At 41.6% G+C, this 23,028-nt stretch overlaps 6 non-coding genes across 6 annotated transcripts; 3 read left to right on the forward strand and 3 right to left on the reverse strand.

Annotated features, from left to right (window-relative positions):
- Window positions 1–1,093: 1,093 nt before the first annotated feature.
- LOC140270964 (U5 spliceosomal RNA) lies at window positions 1,094–1,207 on the forward strand. Its single transcript, XR_011907781.1, has one exon. It is a non-coding gene; the product is annotated as a U5 spliceosomal RNA (small nuclear RNA).
- Window positions 1,208–4,358: 3,151 nt separating this feature from the next.
- Window positions 4,359–4,542, reverse strand: LOC140270943 (U2 spliceosomal RNA). Its single transcript, XR_011907762.1, has one exon. It is a non-coding gene; the product is annotated as a U2 spliceosomal RNA (small nuclear RNA).
- A 308-nt stretch (window positions 4,543–4,850) lies between these two features.
- LOC140270958 (U5 spliceosomal RNA) lies at window positions 4,851–4,964 on the reverse strand. Its single transcript, XR_011907775.1, has one exon. It is a non-coding gene; the product is annotated as a U5 spliceosomal RNA (small nuclear RNA).
- Window positions 4,965–15,802: 10,838 nt separating this feature from the next.
- On the forward strand, window positions 15,803–15,918 carry LOC140270959 (U5 spliceosomal RNA). The gene has a single exon (XR_011907776.1). It is a non-coding gene; the product is annotated as a U5 spliceosomal RNA (small nuclear RNA).
- Window positions 15,919–16,224: 306 nt separating this feature from the next.
- Window positions 16,225–16,408, forward strand: LOC140270956 (U2 spliceosomal RNA). The gene has a single exon (XR_011907773.1). It is a non-coding gene; the product is annotated as a U2 spliceosomal RNA (small nuclear RNA).
- Window positions 16,409–19,673: 3,265 nt separating this feature from the next.
- LOC140270960 (U5 spliceosomal RNA) lies at window positions 19,674–19,787 on the reverse strand. The gene has a single exon (XR_011907777.1). It is a non-coding gene; the product is annotated as a U5 spliceosomal RNA (small nuclear RNA).
- Between the last annotated feature and the right edge of the window lie 3,241 nt (window positions 19,788–23,028).

Here is a 23,028-nt window from a genome sequence, read left to right on the forward strand (position 1 = left end):
TTTCGTGAGACATGTGCAAGCACCTGTTCATCTACTGTTCTATCACTATGAATTAGTGATCTATTATCAATAAGGATACTTCTACAACTACTATCAAAGTATGTCCGGACTTCTTATGTTGTCAGTTGCTATATATGAATAAATGCGTAGCTACTGACAAGCATTAAGCATGTCACACAGCCCAAACATATAACATTTCAGGACACACCACACAGTTAACAACCACAGTGAAGTGTGTCAAAGCCCAAACATGTAACATTCAACAGGACACTTACACAACACATTCAAATCAAACAGTCAGACAACATACAAGAACATATACCCCAGCCGGCATTGCTCCCTGCCTATTTTCGTACAGCACACTATGTGTGCGCACACCTTTATTCACAAACTCTTCAACTTATACTCTTTTACCGAAGCTGCTACAGCTCGATTGGCCGAATACCCTTTGATCCTATTTCGGTGAATTTGACATCTGCCTTACATATAACCGATTAGCGGTTTAGCAGTTTTAATTTAGTTTGAGTGAAGGAATTCATTTTATAGCAAAATCCGAAATCGTGAAGAACTCATGAAAGTAAGCTTATTCTCGGATTCCTGAAACTTTAGATTTGCTCTTTCTTTTACTGCAAAGTACAACGTGTTTTTTTTTGTTTAAATCTTTCTAGACATGGTAAATATTAAGGACAAAGCAGTTTTCACATAGTTTGAGTGAAGGAATTCATTTTATAGATAAAATCCCAAGAGTCTGCTGAGAAAAGAGAGTGAATGCGAAGTAGACTTTAACACGGCTATGGGAGCGAGCCGAGTGTGGGCTAACCGGGAGAATTGCTTGAAAGAAACGCGACACCGAATGAGCTATCAGAACAAAGCCTCAATACGGGATTCTCGTGGTGTTTTTGTTGCTGCCTTGTCTTTTGCACAGAGTAAAAGACAAGGCAGCCATCGAATAGGGCCCGATTGTTCCTAGTTGGTCAGCCGAGGAGCAAGGGGGGGGGGGGGGGGGCAAGCGTCTCAACCAAGCAAAGCTCACCATGGGGAAGGTGGCTATGCCAACTAGCCTGATGCCCTGCTCCCGCAGTGACGGATAATCGTACTCTGGTTTCTCTTCATAACGTACAAGTCTTTCGCCTTTTACTAAAGCTTTCTGTGGAGAGCAGCACTAATGAGTTGTTTCTATTTTTGGCAGGCTTTACCTTTGCGGGTGAAGCCCTTTCTGTCTGTGCAAAAGAAATCTTCTTACTGTGCAGAGTGACTTCTCTGAGTAGAGTCGCCTTACTTGTTGCGACTGTGCCGATGTTCGAAGCTGGAGTGCAAAGTTGTTGCTTGAATGGTGCTTGCTGGAGCGTGCGGGAGTGCAAAGTTATACCATTTAAAAGGGCTGAAGAGTGCTCAGTGCAGCGGGTGGGCGACACTCTGGCCACCTTGAAAACCGAGGTTACATCCACTACCAGGGGCAGCCCAAGTTCTGCCGCAAGTGTGGTGAGCATGGGCACCTGGTTGAGGCTTGTACCAAGGTGTTATGTGGGAAGAGCAGAGAAATTGGGCAAACTTTTGGAGAGTGTCCAAATGGCAGGAAATGTAATCTCTGTGGAGAATTAAATCACCTCTTCAGAGATTGCCCTAAATCTTTTGCCAACAAATTAAAGACGGTAAAGCCACAGTCAAGCCAACAAAGAGAAGGACCAAAGGTGGCAGTTGGTGAACAAAGTGAAGAGGTTGACCCAATAAATTCAAACTTCCCGCCAAAAGCTTGGATTGGAAGTGAGGAGCAAAAAGGGGAGGGGCCTGTAGAGGCCTCACCACTCAGTGTTGAAGTCTGTGAGAATTCACAGGCAGAGGGTGGAGCTACGCTAAATGAGGAGGAAGAGCAGACAGGTGAGTCTAGTGAAGATACTCACCTCCCCGAAGGTCAACAGCCGAAGAGGACGGCATCTGAGCCTCTGATTCCCCAGTGGTATCAGAGAAGAGGGGAAGGGTTAGGTCCCTTTCAGACAGTTCTTCAGTGGAAGAACCTAGAGTCTTCCCCTCCGACTCACAAAATGAGGTCTCCTTTTTAACTTCAGCTCTGCAATCGACCCCCAGGGACTCAAAGTTAAATGCAACATTGCGTCAGAGGCCAACACCGAGAGTCCGAAAAGGAAATATAGATCACCCTACTCACTTTTCACCTAAAGAAATGAAGGAAGAGCTAGTTTCCCAAGAAATAACCTGTGTGTAATTTGTTTTGATAACTTAGAAAAACGAAAATGACATACCTACTTTCCTTTATCCTTTTAATGGTTCTCACCTTCTCAACACTAAATGTGAGAAGTGTGAAATCAAAGACAAGAGCCCAGAGTATTTTATCCTTCTTAGACTCCATAAAATCAGATGTGTTTTTAATACAAGAATGTGGACTACCTTTTTTAAAAAACCATAGACAATGGGAGGAAATGTGGCCCCATTTATCGATATGGAGTGGCTCAAATCAAAATAAAAAGGATGGTGTGGCCATTCTAATTAAAAATCCGCATGTTCTGGTGAAAGGTAGCACAGTGGTGAGAGACGGACGGGCACTTTTAGCACACTTGAATTTTATGGGGCAAGACTTTAACCTCTTAAATATTTATGGTTTCAATGGAAAAAATGAAAGGTATGACCTTTTAGAAGATATACAGCTTTACATGCTAGGGCAAGTACCTTTAGTTGTAGGAGGGGATTTTAACTGTATCTTGAGCAGGAAAGATAGAAAAAGAGCAGGGGTAGATTTTAAAGTGGATAAGACTTCGATTTTACTTCAGGGCATATGCAGGGATTTTAAGCTTACAAACTGTTTTAAAACCATGCATCCCAGAGAGGAGGGCTTCACCTGGTTTAGTCATGATGGCACCAGAGCCTCTCGCATTGATTATTTCTTTACTAGAGATTGCCCACCCACTGATGTTAGATTAACCCCTGTTTTCTTTTCAGACCACCTTATGCTCTCCTGCACCCTTTCACCCCCTTCTGGTGTGACGGTAGGAAGTGGTCTGTGGAAACTCAACTGTTCCCTGTTGGAGGATGAAATCATAGTCAGTCAGTACAGGGAATGTTATAAAGAGTGGCAGACCCTTCAAGACCTCTACGAAACACATGCACAATGGTGGGAAATGGTGAAGGAAACGACCCAGACTTTTTTTAAACAGCAAGGTAAACGTAAAAAAAGGAAAGAGAATAGATGTATGATGGGACTACATAAACGCTTACAGCGCTACTTTAAACTAAATCAGTGTGGCATAGACTTTAAAGAAGAAATCAAAGATGTCAAAAAGGAAATGTCAGTTTTAGCAGAAATAAAGAGTAAAGGAATTTTTGTAAGAAGCAGGGAGCAGGAAATTGAGGAAGGTGAAAAAGAAAGAAAGTTATAAATAAAAAGGAGTGTATTCAAAATCTAAAAAGAGAAGATGGGTTTTTAACAAAATCCACACAAGAGATGATTGAAACTGTACATACCTTTTATAGTAACATGTACAAAGAGAAACCAGTGCACTTGGAAACATCGGCAGAAATCTTAAAATTCGTTGACAAAACCGTAAAAGAGAATGCACACTTGACACAGAATTTTACTGCTTTAGAGTTAAAAAAATGCCTAACAGGTTTTAAGAGAAGTCGAGCTCCGGGTTTAGACGGGCTTCCTGCAGAATTCTATCTGACCTATTGGGACCTTTTATCATCAGACATTTTAGATGTTTTTAAAGATTTTGAAAAACTCGACCGACTGCCTGACAGTTTTAGAGTGGGAATAGTGACTCTACTTTATAAAAAAAATTATAAGACTGACCTAAAGAATTGGAGGCCCATCACACTTTTAAACTTTGACTGTAAACTTTTTAGCAAGGTTTTAGCGACACGGATGTCCTCTGTTTTAGAGGAGGTAATTCACCCAGACCAAGCTTGTGCCATCTCAGGGAGACAACTCACCGACAGCCTCGTACTGATTCGAGACATCATTGATTACGCTAGAGACAGAAACACCCGGCTTGTCATCTTAAATTTAGACTTTGAAAAAGCATTTGATCGGGTCTCGCATCAATATCTCTTTCAGGTGTTGAAGTAGAAACCAAGTAGAAACAATCTATTCGATGCACAGAGTAAAAGACAAGGCAGCCACAAACACCACGGGAACACGGTATTGAGGCTTTGTTCTGACCACTCATTCGGTGTCGCGTTTCTTTCAAGCAATTCTCCCGGTTAGCCCGCACTCGGCTCGCTCCCAGAGCCGTGTTAACGTCCACTTCGCATTCACTCTCTTTTCTCAGCAGATTAAAAGAAAGTTTCATCTTGGGCTCCCTGAAACTTCCATCCTGCACCGCTGTTTGCTTTTTCACAAGAGCAGAGGAGAGCGCACCGTTCCCAGCGGCACTGCAGTACCGGGTCGAGGCTTGGAGTGAACGGAGCAAGCTTCTTTTTCAACTCCTATTCTTAAAAATCCATTTAATATGTTGTCCTCGTATAGAGGACATATTAAACTGATAAGAACAGATACTACACTTGATCTTAGCCAAAAGGCCGAGAAGCGATAACTGTCCACTGTTTCAGGTCCGAGGGCCCTTGCTGGCACAATGCGCACTTGTAGCAGTGTTCTTTTTATGGCCATAGGTGGCCAGAGTGTCACGTTGCACCTCCGCCCACCCGCTGCACTGAGCACTCTTCAGCCCTTTTAAATGGTATAACTTTGCACTCCCGCATGCTCCAGCAAGCACCATTCAAGCAACAACTTTGCACTCCAGCTTCGAACATCGGCACAGTCGCAACAAGTAAGGCGACTCTACTCAGAGAAGTCACTCTGCAAAGTAGCAAGATTTCTTTTGCACAGACAGAAAGGGCTTCACCCGCAAAGGTAAAGCCTGCCAATAATAGAAACAACTCATTAGTGCTGCTCTCCACGGAAGTCTTTAGTAAAAGGCGAAAGACTTGTATGTTATGAAGAGAAACCAGAGTACGATTATCCGTCACTGCGGGAGCAGGGCATCAGGCTAGTTGGTATAGCCACCTTCCCCATGGTGAGCTTTGCTTGGTTGAGACGCTTGCCCCCCCCTTGCTCCTCGGCTGACCAAGTAGGAACAATCGGGCCCTATTCGATGGCTGCCTTGTCTTTTACTCTATGCAAAAGACAAGGCAGCAACAAAAACACCACGAGAATCCCGTATTGAGGCTTTGTTCTGACCGCTCATTCGGTGTCGCGTTTCTTTCAAGCAATTCTCCCGGTTAGCCCACACTCGGCTCGCTCCCATAGCCGTGTTAAAGTCTACTTCGCATTCACTCTCTTTTCTCTGCAGACTCTTGGGATTTTATCTATAAAATGAATTCCTTCACTCAAACTATGTTAAAACTGCTTTGTCGTTCATATTTACCATGTCTAGAAAGATTTAAACAAAAAAAACAACGTTGTACTTTGCAGTAAAAGAAAGAGCAAATCTAAAGTTTCAGGAATCCGAGAATAAGCTTACTTTCATGAGTGCTTCACGATTTCGGATTTTGCTATAAAATGAATTCCTTCACTCAAACTAAATTAAAACTGCTAAACCGCTAATCTGTTACATGTAAGGCAGATGTCAAATTCACCGAAATAGGATCAAAGGGTATTCGGCCAATCGAGCTGTAGCAGCTTCGGTAAAAGAGTATAAGTTGAAGAGTTTGTGAATAAAGGTGTGCGCACACATATTGAGCTGTAGGAAAATAGGCAGGGAGCAATGCCGGCTGGGGTATATGTTCTTGTATGTTGTCTGACTGTTTGATTTGAATGTGTTGTGTAAGTGTCCTGTTGAATGTTTGGGCTTTGACACTTCACTGTGGTTGTTAACTGTGTGGTGTGTCCTGAAATGTTATATGTTTGGGCTGTGTGACATGCTTAATGCTTGTCAGTAGCTACCCACTTATTCATATATAGCAACTGACAACATAAGAAGTCTGGACATACTTTGATAGTAGTTGTAGAAGTATCCTTATTGATAATAGATAAACTAATTCATAGTGATAGAACAGTAGATGAACAGGTGCCTGCACATGTCTCACGAAAATAAAATGGGTGTATGATTGCTGACGGCAGAGCAATACTGCCAAACTTATGAGTTCTTGTGGCAAACTTGATTCAGTGTCTTGACGTGTATACGCTGTTTCGCTGACTTGATTGTCACAAGAAACAAAGTGTGTTTGATATGCCAACCATACATACCTAAAAGGTGGAGCGGAAGTATTCAGCTGCAAGTAGGTGTGAATGTTCGACCATAATTTGTAAAAAGCGGGTAAGAAAAGGTTAGAATGCCCGACTATATATTAACAAAAGCGGGAGGAGAGGTCTTCGGATGAGAGTGGTTGAAAATTTCCGACCATAATGTATAAAATGCGGTAAAAAAAGGTGTGATAGAACACTAAAAGGTGGAGCGGAAGTGTTCGGCTGCAAGAAGGTGTGAATGTCCGACTATATTTGGTGAAAAGCAGGTGAAGCAAGGTCTGAATGCCCAACCTTACATCATCAAAAGCGAGATCAGAGTTGTTTGGCTGCAAGAAGGCCATAGTTTGCCAAAAGCGGGTAAGGTGCGAATGTCCGACTAAATATCAACAAAATTTGGGGAGGAGGGCTTCGGATGCAAGTGGGTGTGAATATCCCACCATACAAGTATGGTGGAGAGGAAGCTGTGAATAGCCGACCATAGTTTGGAAAAAGCGGGTAAGAAAAGGTTTGAATACCCGAACATACACCATCAAAAGAGGGAGCGGAGGTGTTCCGCTGTACGAAGGTGTGAATGTCCGACCATACTTGGTAAAAAGCGGGTAAGAAAAGGTTAAAATACCCGACTGTATACAATCAATAGCGGGAGCGGATGTGTTCGGCTACAAGAAGATGTGAAAGTCCGACCATGGTTTGTAAAAAGCGGGTAAGAAAAGGTGCGAATGTCCGACAATGTATGATCAAAAGAGAGAGCGGAGGTTTTCGGATACAAGAAGGTTTGAATGTCCCACCATAGTTTGTAAAAAGCGCGTAAGAAAAGGTTCGAATGCCCGACTATACACCATCAAAAGCGGGAGCAGAGGTGTTCCGCTGTAAGACGGTGTGAATGTCCGACCATAGTTGGTAAAAAGCGGGTAAGAAAAGGTTAAAATACCCGACTGTACACAATCAATAGCGGGAGCGGAGTTGTTCGGCTACAAGAATGTGTGAAAGTCCGACCATGGTTTGTAAAAACCGGAAAGAAAAGGCTCGAAAGCCCGACTATACACCATCAAAAAGAAGGTTTGAATGTCCATCAATAATTGCTTTAAAACAAGAAAGTAAATTTTCGAATATCAAACCGCACATGGTCATAAGCGGGAGAGGAGGTGTTCGGCTGCAAGAAGGTGTGAATGTCCACCCATAATTCATGAAAAATGGGTAAAAAAAAGGTGCGAATGCCTAACAATACATTATCAAAAGCAGGTGTGAATGTCAGATCATAATTTGTAAAAAGCTGATGAGAAAGGGTGAGAATGCCCGACTATACACCATCAAAAGCGGGAGCAGAGGTGTTCCGCTGTAAGACGGTGTGAATGTCCGACCATAGTTGGTAAAAAGCGGGTAAGAAAAGGTTAAAATACCCGACTGTACACAATCAAAAGCAAGATCAGAGTTGTTTGGCTGCAAGAAGGCCATAGTTTGCCAAAAGCGGGTAAGGTGCGAATGTCCGACTAAATATCAACAAAATTTGGGGAGGAGGGCTTCGGATGCAAGTGGGTGTGAATATCCCACCATACAAGTATGGTGGAGACGAAGCTGTGAATAGCCGACCATAGTTTGGAAAAAGCGGGTAAAAAAAGGTTTGAATGCCCGAACATACACCATCAAAAGAGGGAGCGGAGGTGTTCCGCTGTACGAAGGTGTGAATGTCCGACCATACTTGGTAAAAAGCGGGTAAGAAAAGGTTAAAATACCCGACTGTATACAATCAATAGCGGGAGCGGATGTGTTCGGCTACAAGAAGATGTGAAAGTCCGACCATGGTTTGTAAAAAGCGGGTAAGAAAAGGTGCGAATGTCCGACAATGTATGATCAAAAGAGAGAGCGGAGGTTTTCGGATACAAGAAGGTTTGAATGTCCCACCATAGTTTGTAAAAAGCGCGTAAGAAAAGGTTCGAATGCCCGACTATACACCATCAAAAGCGGGAGCAGAGGTGTTCCGCTGTAAGACGGTGTGAATGTCCGACCATAGTTGGTAAAAAGCGGGTAAGAAAAGGTTAAAATACCCGACTGTACACAATCAATAGCGGGAGCGGAGTTGTTCGGCTACAAGAATGTGTGAAAGTCCGACCATGGTTTGTAAAAACCGGAAAGAAAAGGCTCGAAAGCCCGACTATACACCATCAAAAAGAAGGTTTGAATGTCCATCAATAATTGCTTTAAAACAAGAAAGTAAATTTTCGAATATCAAACCGCACATGGTCATAAGCGGGAGAGGAGGTGTTCGGCTGCAAGAAGGTGTGAATGTCCACCCATAATTCATGAAAAATGGGTAAAAAAAAGGTGCGAATGCCTAACAATACATTATCAAAAGCAGGTGTGAATGTCAGATCATAATTTGTAAAAAGCTGATGAGAAAGGGTGAGAATGCCCGACTATACACCATCAAAAGCGGGAGCAGAGGTGTTCCGCTGTAAGACGGTGTGAATGTCCGACCATAGTTGGTAAAAAGCGGGTAAGAAAAGGTTAAAATACCCGACTGTACACAATCAATAGCGGGAGCGGAGTTGTTCGGCTACAAGAAGGTGTGAAAGTCCGACCATGGTTTGTAAAAACCGGAAAGAAAAGGCTCGAAAGCCCGACTATACACCATCAAAAAGAAGGTTTGAATGTCCATCAATAATTGCTTTAAAACAAGAAAGTAAATTTTCGAATATCAAACCGCACATGGTCATAAGCGGGAGAGGAGGTGTTCGGCTGCAAGAAGGTGTGAATGTCCACCCATAATTCATGAAAAATGGGTAAAAAAAAGGTGCGAATGCCTAACAATACATTATCAAAAGCAGGTGTGAATGTCAGATCATAATTTGTAAAAAGCTGATGAGAAAGGGTGAGAATGCCCGACTATACACCATCAAATGCGGGAGCGGAGGTGTTCGGCTCTGAGTAGGTGTGAATGTCCGACCATAATTGCTGAAGAATGTGTTAGAAAAGGTAAGAATGCTGGACCATACATCATCAAAAGCGGGAGAGGTGGTGTTCGGCTGCAAAAAGGTGTGACTGTTTGACTAAAGTTTGTAAAAAGTGGGTGAGACAAGGTGCGAATGCCTGACAATGTATGATCAAAAGCGGGAGCGGAGGTGTTCAGCTGCAAGAAGGTCTACATGTCCATCAATAATTGCTAGAAAACATGAAAAAAACTTTTCGAAAATCAAACCGCACATGATCATAAGTGGGATAGGAGGTGTTCAGCTGTGAGTAGGTGTGAATGTCCGATCATAATTGCTGAAAAATGTGTTAGAAAAGGTAAGAATACTGGACCATACATCATCAAAAGCGGGAGAGGTGGTGTTGGGCTGCAAGAAGGTGTGAAAGTCCGACAATGGTTTGTAAAAAGCGGGTAATAAAAGGTTCGAATGCCCGAATATACATAATCAAAAACGGAAGCGGAGTTGTTCGGATGCAAGAAGGTGTGAACGTCCAACCAAAGTTTGTAAAAAGCAGTGAAAAGCGAGAAAAAGCTTTTCGTGAGTTCAGCATGATTTGGGATTTTGCTTAAAAATGCATTACTTCACTCAAACTATGTTAAAACTGATTTGTCCTTCATATTTACCATGTCTAGAAAGATTTAAACAAAAAAACAACGTTGTACTTTGCAGTAAAAGAAAGAGCAAATCTAAAGTTTCAGGAATCCGAGTATAAGCCTGCTTTCATGAGTTCTGCACGATTTCGGATTTTGCTATAAAATGAATTGCTTTGCTCAAACCAAGTTAAAACTGCTTTGTCCTTCCATATTCATCAATGTCTAGATCGACTTCAACAAAGAAAAACATTGGACTTTGCAGTAGAAGAAGTTGAAATCCATCTACACATTGATAAATATGAAGGACAAAGCAGTTCCCACTTGCCCATAAGAAAATAAGCTTATTCTCGGATTCCTGATCCTTCAGTTTTGCTCTTTCTTCTACTGCAAAATACAACGTTGTTCTTTGTTGAAGTCGATCTAGACATTGATAAATATGAATGAAAAAGCAGTTTTAACTTGGTTTGAGTGAAGGAATTGATTTTATAGATAAAATCCCAAATCATTCAGAACTCCTCAAAAGGGGCGTATGGCTTAATCACAAGTGTGGCTCTTTCTCATTCAGGGTAGTATGAGGAAGTTTATGCTTGAAATATATGTAGAAATGGGTACATATGAAGGACAAAGCAGTGTTAACTTAGTTTGAGTGAAGGAATTCATTTTATACATAAAATCCCAAATCATGCAGAACGTATGAAAAGAAGCTTATTCTCGGATTCCTGATCCTTCAGTTTTGCTCTTTCTTCTACTGCAAAATACAATGTTGTTCTTTGTTGAAGTCGATCTAGACATTGATAAATATGAAGGAAAAAGCAGTTTTAACTTGGTTTGAGTGAATGAATTCATTTTATACATAAAATCCGAAATCGTGCAGAACTCATGAAAATAAGCTTATTCTCGGATTCCTAAAACTTTTGATTTGCTCTTTCTTTTATTGCAAAGTACAACGTTGTTTTTTTGTTTAAATCTATCGAGACATTGATAAATATGAAGGTAAAAGCCGTTTTAACATAGTTTGATTGAAGGAATTAATTTTATAGATAAAATCCCAAACCATGCAGAACTCCTCAAAAGGGGCGTATGGCTTAATCACAAGTGTGGCTCTTTCTCATTCAGGGTAGTATGAGGAAGTTTATGCTTGAAATATATGTAGAAATGGGTACATATGAAGGACAAAGCAGTGTTAACTTAGTTTGCGTGAAGGAATTCATTTTATACATAAAATCCGAAATCGTGCAGAACTCATGAAAATAAGCTTATTCTCGGATTCCTAAAACTTTTGATTTGCACTTTCTTTTACTGCAAAGTACAACGTTGGTTTTTGTTGAAATCTATCTAGACATTGATAAATACCAGCCGAAACTCTGCTGCCGCTTTTGATAATTTATGGTTGGGCATTCTTACCTTTTCTTACCCGCTTTTTACAAATTATGATCTTACATTCACACCTACTTGCAGTCGAACACCTTCTCATCCACTTATGATCATGTGCGGTTGGTCTTTCGCACCTTTTCTTACCCATTTTTCAGTAATTATGGGTGGACATTCAGACCTTCTTGCAGCCGAAAACCTCCGCTCCTCTTTTGATCATACATTGTCGGGCATTCACACCTTGTCTTACCCGCTTTTTACAAACTTTAGTCGGACATTCAAACCTTCTTGCAGCTGAACCACCTCCGCTCCCTGTTTTGATCATATATGGTCTGGCAATACTACCTTTTCTTACCCGTTTGTGAGTAATTATGGCTGGACATTCACACCTACTTGCAGCCGAACACAACCTCTCCCGCTTTTGATGATATATGGTCCGGCATTCTTACCTTTTCTAACACATTTTTCAGCAATTATGGTCGGACATTCACACCTACTCACAGACGAACACCTCCGCTCCCACATTTGATAGTGTATAGTCGGGCATTCTCACCCTTTCTCAACAGCTTTTTGCAAATTATGATCTGATATTCACACCTACTTGCAGTCGAACAGCTCTGCTCCCGCTTTTGATTATGTTTGGTTGGATATTCGAACATTTTCTTAACTGCTTTTTACAAACTTTGGTCGGACGTTCACACCGTCTTGCAGCCGAACACCTCCGCTTCCGCTTTTGATGGTATATAGTCGGGCATTCGAGCCTTTTCTTACCCGCCTATTACTTACTATGGTTGGACATTCAAACCTTCTTGTAGCCGAACACATCCGCTCCTGCTTTTGATGATGTATGTTTGGCATTCGCACTTTTTCTTACCCATTTTTCAGTAATTTTTGGTCGGACATTCAGACCTTCTTGCACCTGAACACCTCTGCTCCCGCTTTTGATGGTGTATAGTCGGGCTTTCGAACCTTTTCTTCCCCGATTTTTACAAATTGTGGTTGGACATTCAGACCTTGCAGCCGAAAACCTCCGCTCCCTCTTTTGATCATACATTGTCGGGCATTCGCCCCTTGTCTTACACGGTTTTTACAAACTTTAGTCAGACATTCACACCTTGCAGCTGAACCACCTCCATTCCCTGTTTTGATCATGTGTGGTCTGGAAATAATACCTTTTCTTCCCCCGTTTGTGAGTAATTATGGCTGGACATTCACACCTACTTGCAGCTGAAAAACCACCTCTCCCGCTTTTGATGATGTATTGTCCGGCATTCTAGTCTTTTCTATCACATTTTTCAGCAATTATGATCAGACATTCACACCTACTTGCAGTCGAACAACTCTGCTCCCGCTTTTGATTATGTTCGGTTGGATATTCAAACCTTTTCTTAACTGCTTTTTACAAACTTTGGTCGGACGTTCACACCTTCTTGCAGCCGAACACCTCTGCTTCCGCTTTTGATGGTATATATTCGGGTATTCGAACCTTCTCTTACCCGCTTTTTACAAACCATGGTTGGACTTTCATACCTTCTTGTAGCTGAACAACTCCACTCCTGCTTTTGATGATTTATGGTTGGACATTCGCATCTTTTCCTACCCATTTTTCAGTAATTATGGGTGGATATTCACATCTTCTTGCAGCTGAACACCTACTCTCCCGCTAATGATCATGTAAGGTTTGATATTCGAAAATTTTCTTTCATGTTTTAAAGCAATTATTAATGGACATTCACACCTACTTGCAGCCGAACACCACCTCTCCCGCTTTTGATGATGTATGGACCGGCATTCTTACCTTTTCTAAAACATTTTTCAGCAATTATGGTTGGAGATTCACACCTACTCACAGCCCAACACCTCCGCTCCCGCATTTGATGGTGTATATTCGGGCATACGAACCTGTTCTTACCCGCTTTTTACAAACCCTGGTCGGACTTTCACACCTTCTTGTAGCTGAACAACTCCGCTCCCTCTTTTGATTGTGTACAGTCGGGCATACAAACCTGTTCTTACCCGCTTTTTACAAACTATGGTCGGACATTCAAACCTTCTTGTAGCCGAACACATCCACTCCTGCTTTTGATGATGTATGGTTGGGCATTCGCACCTTTTCTTACCCATTTTTCAGTAATTATGGGTGGATATTCACACCTTCTTGCAGCGGAACACCTCCTCTCCCGCTTATGATTATGTGCGGTTTGATATTCGAAAATTTTCTTTCATGTTTTATAGCAATTATTGATGGACATTCATATCTTCTTGAAGCCGAACACATCCACTGCTGCTTTTGATGATGTATGGTTGGGCATTCGAACCTACTTGTTGCCCGTTTTTCATTAATTATGGGTGGACATTCACACCTTGTCGCAGCCAAACACCTCCGCTCCCTGTTTTGATCATGTATGTTTTGACATTCGCACCTTTTCTCACCTGCTTTTTACCATTGTCGTTCAATCACAGCTTCCTCTCCATCATACTTGTATGGTAGGAAATTCTCACCCACTCTCATCCGAAGACCTCTCCTCCCGCTTTTGTTAATATTTAGTCGGGCATTCGAACCTTTTCTTACCCACTTTTTACAAATTATGGTCGAACATTCACACCTACTTGCAGCTGAATACTTCCGCTCCACCTTTTAGTGATGTATGGTTGGCATTTGCACCTTTTGTTACCCTCTTTTTATACTGATTGCTGAAGATTAAGTTGTTCTTTCTCAAACTACAATTTTTTTTTAATTGTTGAAACTTGATTTGAAGTGGATAAATAAGGAGGACAAACAGTTTTAAGTCACGCTGATAGAAGAAATTAATTTTATAGCAAAATCTGTATTTCGTCATATGTCGAAAGATGCTTATTGCTGAAGAAGTTCTTTCTCATTCTACAAAGTACAACGTTGTTTATCGTTGAAACTTGATTAGACATGAATAAATATGAAGGACAAAGCAGTCTTAACTTGGTTTGAGTTAATTAATTCGTTTTATAGGAGAATCCGAATTCGTGCTTATTTTCGGATTCCTGAAGAATGAGTCTGGTTCTTTCTCATAATACAAAGTTTGTTGTTTATTGTTGAAACTTCATCAGAAGTGAAGAAATAAATGAATGCCTATCAACAAATGTGGGATCTAAACTCTACTGCTTCCTCTAAAATAATTTCTTTTCTCAATTCAGAAATGTGTGTGTGTAAGTCACAACACCCGTGACACCAAAACGGCTTTCTTTTCTCTCTTTTCTCTACACTCTGCACTATGAGCACACACACCAAATCAGAAAGGCTTTTTTCTCTCTTTTCTACATTATGGACTGTGGGGACACAAAACCGCTCTCTCTTTTTTTTTTTGATTGTGTGCCAGGGCGTTGTCTCACGTATTAGATTATGCTTAAGATACGAATGGGTTTATCAGTCACATCAGAATCCATACATACTGATCCTCCCGTAATAAAATGGTCGGATCTTATCAAACACACTTTGTTTCTTGTGACAATCAAGTCAGCGAAACAGCGTATACACGTCAAGACACTGAATCAAGTTTGCCACAAGAACTCATAAGTTTGGCAGTATTGCTCTGCCGTCAGCAATCATACACCCATTTTATTTTCGTGAGACATGTGCAGGCACCTGTTCATCTACTGTTCTATCACTATGAATTAGTTTATCTATTATCAATAAGGATACTTCTACAACTACTATCAAAGTATGTCCAGACTTCTTATGTTGTCAGTTGCTATATATGAATAAGTGGGTAGCTACTGACAAGCATTAAGCATGTCACACAGCCCAAACATATAACATTTCAGGACACACGACACAGTTAACAACCACAGTGAAGTGTCAAAGCCCAAACATTTAACAGGACACTTACACAACACATTCAAATCAAACAGTCAGACAACATACAAGAACATATACCCCAGCCGGCATTGCTCCCTGCCTATTTTCCTACAGCTCAATATGTGTGCGCACACCTTTATTCACAAACTCTTCAACTTATACTCTTTTACCGAAGCTGCTACAGCTCGATTGGCCGAATACCCTTAGATCCTATTTCGGTGAATTTGACATCTGCCTTACATGTAACAGATTAGCGGTTTAGCAGTTTTAATTTAGTTTGAGTGAAGGAATTCATTTTATAGCAAAATCCGAAATCGTGAAGCACTCATGAAAGTAAGCTTATTCTCGGATTCCTAAAACTTTAGATTTGCTCTTTCTTTTACTGCAAAGTACAACGTTGTTTTTTTTGTTTAAATCTTTCTAGATATGGTAAATATGAACGACAAAGCAGTTTTAACATAGTTTGAGTGAAGGAATTCATTTTATAGATAAAATCCCAAGAGTCTGCAGAGAAAAGAGAGTTAATGCGAAGTAGACTTTAACACGGCTATGGGAGCGAGCCGAGTGTGGGCTATCCGGGAGAATTGCTTGAAAGAAACGCGACACCGAATGAGCGGTCAGAACAAAGCCTCAATACGGGATTCTCGTGGTGTTTTTGTTGCTGCCTTGTCTTTTGCATAGAGTAAAAGACAAGGCAGCCATCGAATAGGGCCCGACTGTTCCTACTTGGTCAGCCGAGGAGCAAGGGGGGGGGCAAGCGTCTCAACCAAGCAAAGCTCACCATGGGGAAGGTGGCTATACCAACTAGCTTGATGCCCTGCTCCCGCAGTGACGGATAATCGTACTCTGGTTTCTCTTCATAACATACAAGTCTTTCGCCTTTTACTAAAGACTTCCGTGGAGAGCAGCACTAATGAGTTGTTTCTATTATTGGTAGGCTTTACCTTTGCGGGTGAAGCCCTTTCTGTCTGTGCAAAAGAAATCTTGCTACTTTGCAGAGTGACTTCTCTGAGTAGAGTTGCCTTACTTGTTGCGACTGTGCCGATGTTCGAAGCTGGAGTGCAAAGTTGTTGCTTGAATGGTGCTTGCTGGAGCATGCGGGAGTGCAAAGTTATACCATTTAAAAGGGCTGAAGAGTGCTCAGTGCAGCGGGTGGGCGGAGGTGCAACGTGACACTCTGGCCACCTATGGCCATAAAAAGAACACTGCTACAAGTGCGCATTGTGCCAGCAAGGGCCCTCGGACCTGAAACAGTGGACAGTTATCGCTTCTCGGCCTTTTGGCTAAGATCAAGTGTAGTATCTGTTCTTATCAGTTTAATATGTCCTCTATACGAGGACAACATATTAAATGGATTTTTAAGAATAGGAGTTGAAAAAGAAGCTTGCTCCGTTCACTCCAAGCCTCGACCCGGTACTGCAGTGCCGCTGGGAACGGTGCGCTCTCCTCTGCTCTTGTGAAAAAGCAAAGAGCGGTGCAGGATGGAAGTTTCAGGGAGCCCAAGATGAAACTTTCTTTTAATCTGCTGAGAAAAGAGAGTGAATGCGAAGTGGACTTTAACACGGCTCTGGGAGCGAGCCGAGTGCGGGCTAACCGGGAGAATTGCTTGAAAGAAACGCGACACCGAATGAGTGGTCAGAACAAAGCCTCAATACGGTGTTCCCCTGGTGTTTGTGGCTGCCTTGTCTTTTGCACAGAGTAAAAGACAAGGCAGCCATCGAATAGATTGTTTCTACTTGGTCAGCCGAGGAGCAGGGGAGGGGGGGGGGAGGGGGGGGGGGGGGGGGGGGGCAAGCATCTCAACCAAGCAAAGCTCACCAAGTAGGAACAATCGGGCCCTTTTCGATGGCTGCAACACCTGAAAGAGATATTGATGCGAGACCCGATCAAATGCTTTTTCAAAGTCTAAATTTAAGATGACAAGCCGGGTGTTTCTGTCTCTAGCGTAATCAATGATGTCTCGAATCAGTACGAGGCTGTCGGTGAGTTGCCTCCCTGAGATGGCACAAGCTTGGTCTGGGTGAATTACCTCCTCTAAAACAGAAGACATCCGTGTAGCTAAAACCTTGCTAAAAAGTTTACAGTCAAAGTTTAAAAGTGTGATGGGCCTCCAATTCTTTAGGTCAGTCTTATAATTTTTTTTATAAAGTAGAGTCACTATTCCCACTCTAAAACTGTCAGGCAGTCGGTCGAGTTTTTCAAAATCTTTAAAAACATCTAAAATGTCTGATGATAAAAGGTCCCAATAGGTCAGATAGAATTCTGCAGGAAGCCCGTCTAAACCCGGAGCTCGACTTCTCTTAAAACCTGTTAGGCATTTTTTTAACTCTAAAGCAGTAAAATTCTGTGTCAAGTGTGCATTCTCTTTTACGGTTTTGTCAACGAATTTTAAGATTTCTGCCGATGTTTCCAAGTGCACTGGTTTCTCTTTGTACATGTTACTATAAAAGGTATGTACAGTTTCAATCATCTCTTGTGTGGATTTTGTTAAAAACCCATCTTCTCTTTTTAGATTTTGAATACACTCCTTTTTATTTATAACTTTCTTTCTTTTTCACCTTCCTCAATTTCCTGCTCCCTGCTTCTTACAAAAATTCCTTTACTCTTTATTTCTGCTAAAACTGACATTTCCTTTTTGACATCTTTGATTTCTTCTTTAAAGTCTATGCCACACTGATTTAGTTTAAAGTAGCGCTGTAAGCGTTTATGTAGTCCCATCATACATCTATTATCTTTCCTTTTTTTACGTTTACCTTGCTGTTTAAAAAAAGTCTGGGTCGTTTCCTTCACCATTTCCCACCATTGTGCATGTGTTTCGTAGAGGTCTTGAAGGGTCTGCCACTCTTTATAACATTCCCTGTACTGACTGACTATGATTTCATCCTCCAACAGGGAACAGTTGAGTTTCCACAGACCACTTCCTACCGTCACACCAGAAGGGGGTGAAAGGGTGCAGGAGAGCATAAGGTGGTCTGAAAAGAAAACAGGGGTTAATCTAACATCAGTGGGTGGGCAATCTCTAGTAAAGAGATAATCAATGCGAGAGGCTCTGGTGCCATCATGACTAAACCAGGTGAAGCCCTCCTCTCTGGGATGCATGGTTTTAAAACAGTCAGTAAGCTTAAAATCCCTGCATATGCCCTGAAGTAAAATCGAAGTCTTATCCACTTTAAAATCTACCCCTGCTCTTTTTCTATCTTTCCTGCTCAAGATACAGTTAAAATCCCCTCCTACAACTAAAGGTACTTGCCCTAGCATGTAAAGCTGTATATCTTCTAAAAGGTCATACCTTTCATTTTTTCCATTGAAACCATAAATATTTAAGAGGTTAAAGTCTTGCCCCATAAAATTCAAGTGTGCTAAAAGTGCCCGTCTGTCTCTCACCACTGTGCTACCTTTCACCAGAACATGCGGATTTTTAATTAGAATGGCCACACCATCCTTTTTATTTTGATTTGAGCCACTCCATATCGATAAATGGGGCCACATTTCCTCCCATTGTCTATGGTTTTTTAAAAAAGGTAGTCCACATTCTTGTATTAAAAACACATCTGATTTTATGGAGTCTAAGAAGGATAAAATACTCTGGGCTCTTGTCTTTGATTTCACACTTCTCACATTTAGTGTTGAGAAGGTGAGAACCATTAAAAGGATAAAGGAAAGTAGGTATGTCATTTTCGTTTTTCTAAGTTATCAAAACAAATTACACACAGGTTATTTCTTGGGAAACCTTCCTTCATTTCTTTAGGTGAAAAGTGAGTAGGGTGATCTATATTTCCTTTTCGGACTCTCCGTGTTGGCCTCTGACGCAATGTTGCATTTAACTTTGAGTCCCTGGGGGTCGATTGCAGAGCTGAAGTTAAAAAGGAGACCTCATTTTGTGAGTCGGAGGGGAAGACTCTAGGTTCTTCCACTGAAGAACTGTCTGAAAGGGACCTAACCCTTCCCCTCTTCTCTGATACCACTGGGGAATCAGAGGCTCAGATGCCGTCCTCTTCGGCTGTTGACCTTCGGGGAGGTGAGTATCTTCACTAGACTCACCTGTCTGCTCTTCCTCCTCATTTAGCGTAGCTCCACCCTCTGCCTGTGAATTCTCACAGACTTCAACACTGAGTGGTGAGGCCTCTACAGGCCCCTCCCCTTTTTGCTCCTCACTTCCAATCCAAGCTTTTGGCGGGAAGTTTGAATTTATTGGGTCAACCTCTTCACTTTGTTCACCAACTGCCACCTTTGGTCCTTCTCTTTGTTGGCTTGACTGTGGCTTTACCGTCTTTAATTTGTTGGCAAAAGATTTAGGGCAATCTCTGAAGAGGTGATTTAATTCTCCACAGAGATTACATTTCCTGCCATTTGGACACTCTCCAAAAGTTTGCCCAATTTCTCTGCTCTTCCCACATAACACCTTGGTACAAGCCTCAACCAGGTGCCCATGCTCACCACACTTGCGGCAGAACTTGGGCTGCCCCTGGTAGTGGATGTAACCTCGGTTTTCAAGGTGGCCAGAGTGTCGCCCACCCGCTGCACTGAGCACTCTTCAGCCCTTTTAAATGGTATAACTTTGCACTCCCACACGCTCCAGCAAGCACCATTCAAGCAACAACTTTGCACTCCAGCTTCGGACATCGGCACAGTCGCAACAAGTAAGGCGACTCTACTCAGAGAAGTCACTCTGCATAGTAAGAAGATTTCTTTTGCACAGACAGAAAGGGCTTCACCCGCAAAGGTAAAGCCTGCCAAAAATAGAAACAACTCATTAGTGCTGCTCTCCACAGAAATCTTTAGTAAAAGGCGAAAGACTTGTACGTTATGAAGAGAAACCAGAGTACGATTATCCGTCACTGCGGGAGCAGGGCATCAGGTTAGTTGGTATAGCCACCTTCCCCATGGTGAGCTTTGCTTGGTTGAGACGCTACTTCGCATTCACTCTCTTTTCTCAGCAGACTCTTGGGATTTTATCTATAAAATGAATTCCTTCACTCAAACTATGTGAAAACTGCTTTGTCCTTAATATTTACCATGTCTAGAAAGATTTAAAAAAAAAACCAATGTTGTACTTTGCAGTAAAAGAAAGAGCAAATCTAAAAATTCAGGAATCCGAGAATAAGCTTAGTTCTTCACGATTTCGGATTTTGCTATAAAATGAATTCCTTCACTCAAACTAAATTAAAACTGCTAAACCGCTAATCTGTTACATACAAGGCAGATGTCAAATTCACCGAAATAGGATCTAAGGGTATTTGGCCAATCGAGCTGTAGCAGCTTCGGTAAAAGAGTATAAGTTGAAGAGTTTGTGAATAAAGGTGTGCGCACACATAGTGTGCTGTACGAAAATAGGCAGGGAGCAATGCCGGCTGGGGTATATGTTCTTGTATGTTGTCTGACTGTTTGATTTGAATGTGTTGTGTAAGTGTCCTGTTGAATGTTACATGTTTGGGCTTTGACACGCTTCACTGTGGTTGTTAACTGTGTGGTGTGTCCTGAAATGTTATATGTTTGGGCTGTGTGACATGCTTAATGCTTGTCAGTAGCTACCCATTTATTTATATATAGCAACTGACAACATAAGAAGTCCGGACATACTTTGATAGTAGTTGTAGAAGTATCCTTATTGATAATAGATAAACTAATTCATAGTGATAGAACAGTAGATGAACAGGTGCTTGCACATGTCTCACGAAAATAAAATGGGTGTATGATTGCTGACGGCAGAGCAATACTGCCAAACTTATGAGTTCTTGTGGCAAACTTGATTCAGTGTCTTGACGTGTATACGCTGTTTCGCTGACTTGATTGTCACAAGAAACAAAGTGTGTTTGATAAGATCCGATCATTTTATTACGGGAGGATCAGTATGTATGGATTCTGATGTGACTGATAAACCCATTCGTATCTTAAGCATAATCTAATACGTGAGACAACGCCCTGGCACACGATAAAAAAAAAAAAAGAGAGAGAGCGGTTTTGTGTCCCCACAGTCCATAATGTAGAAAAGAGAGGAAAAAAGCCTTTCTGATTTGGTGTGTGTGCTCATAGTGCAGAGTGTAGAGAAAAGAAAGCCGTTTTGGTGTCACGGGTGTTGTGACTTACACACACACATTTCTAAATTGAGAAAGGAAATTATTTTAGAGGAAGCACTAGAGTTTAGATCCCACATTTGTTGATAGGCATTCATTTATTTCTTCACTTCTGATGAAGTTTCAACAATAAACAACAAACTTTGTATTATGAGAAAGAACCAGACTCATTCTTCAGGAATCCGAAAATAAGCTCTATTTTATGAGTTATGCACGAATTCGGATTCTCCTATAAAACGAATTCATTAACTCAAACCAAGTTAAGACTGCTTTGTCCTTCATATTTATTCATGTCTAATCAAGTTTCAACGATAAACAACGTTGTACTTTGTAGAATGAGAAAGAACTTCTTCAGCAATAAGCATCTCTCGACATATGACGAAATACAGATTTTGCTATAAAATTAATTCCTTCTATCAGCCTGACTTAAAACTGTTTGTCCTCCTTATTTATCCACTTCAAATCAAGTTTCAACAATTAAAAAAAATTTGTAGTTTGAGAAAGAACAACTTAATCTTCAGCAATCAGTATAAAAAGAGGGTAACAAAAGGTGCAAATGCCAACCATACATCACTAAAAGGTGGAGCGGAAGTATTCAGCTGCAAGTAGGTGTGAATGTTCGACCATAATTTGTAAAAAGCGGGTAAGAAAAGGTTAGAATACCCGACTTTATATTAACAAAAGCGGGAGGAGAGGTCTTCGGATGAGAGTGGGTGAGAATTTCCAACCATAATCTATAAAATACGGTGAAAAAAAATATGTGAATACCTCATAGAAAACTAAAAGCGGAAGTGTTCGGCTGCAAGAAGGTGTGAATGTCCGACTATATTTGGTGAAAAGCAGGTGAAGCAAGGTCTGAATGCCCAACCTTACATCATCAAAAGCGAGATCAGAGGTGTTTGGCTGCAAGAAGGCCATAGTTTGCCAAAAGCGGGTAAGGTGCGAATGACCGACTAAATATCAACAAAAGTGGGGGCGGAGGTCTTCGGATGCAAGTGGGTGTGAATATCCCACCATACAAGTATGGTGGAGAGGAAGCTGTGAATGGCCGACCATAGTAAAAGGCGGGTGAGAGAAGGTGCGAATGTCAAACCATACTTAATCAAAACAGGGAGCGGAGGTTTTCTGCTGTAAGAAGGTGTGAATGTCCAACCATAGTTGGTAAAAAGCGGGTAAGAAAAGGTTAAAATACCCGACTGTACACAATCAATAGCGGGAGCGGAGTTTTTTGGCTACTAAAAGGTGTGAAAGTCCGACCATGGTTTGTAAAAAGCGGGTAAGAAAAGGTGCGAATGCCCGACAATGTATGATCAAAAGAGGGAGTGGAGGTTTTCGGCTGCAAGAAGGTCTGAATGTCCAACCATAATTTGTAAAAACCAGGGAAGAAAAGGCTCGAAAGCCCGACTATACACCATCAAAAGTGGGAGCGGAGGTGTTCAGCTGCAAGACGGTCTGAATGTCCATCAATAATTGCTAGAAAACATGAAAGAAAATTTTCGAATATCAAACTGCACATGATCATAAGCGGGAGAGGAGGTGTTCAGCTGCAAGAAGGTGTGAATGTCTACCCATAATTACTGAAAAATGGGTAAGAAAAGGTGCGAATGCCTAACCATACATCATCAAAAGAGGGAGCGGAGGTGTTCCGCTGTAAGACGGTGTGAATGTCCGACCATAGATGGTAAAAAGCGGGTAAGAAAAGGTTAAATTACCCGACTGTACACAATCAAAAGAGGGAGCGGAGTTGTTCAGCTAAGAGAAGGTGTGAAAGTCCGACCTTGGTTTGTAAAAAGAGGGTAAGAAAAGGTTCGTATGCCCGAATATACACCATCAAAAGCGGAAGCGGAGGTGTTCGGCTGCAAGATATTGTGAACGTCCGACCAAAGTTTGTAAAAAGCAGTTAAGAAAAGGTTCGAATATCTAACCAAACATAATCAAAAGCGGGAGCAGAGCTGTTCGACTGGAAGTAGGTGTGAATGTCAGATCATAATTT

This window comes from Leuresthes tenuis, unplaced genomic scaffold (assembly GCF_036924035.1).
Source record: "Leuresthes tenuis unplaced genomic scaffold, fLeuTen1.0.hap1 SCAF_15, whole genome shotgun sequence".
Taxonomy (NCBI): Eukaryota; Metazoa; Chordata; class Actinopteri; order Atheriniformes; family Atherinopsidae; genus Leuresthes; species Leuresthes tenuis.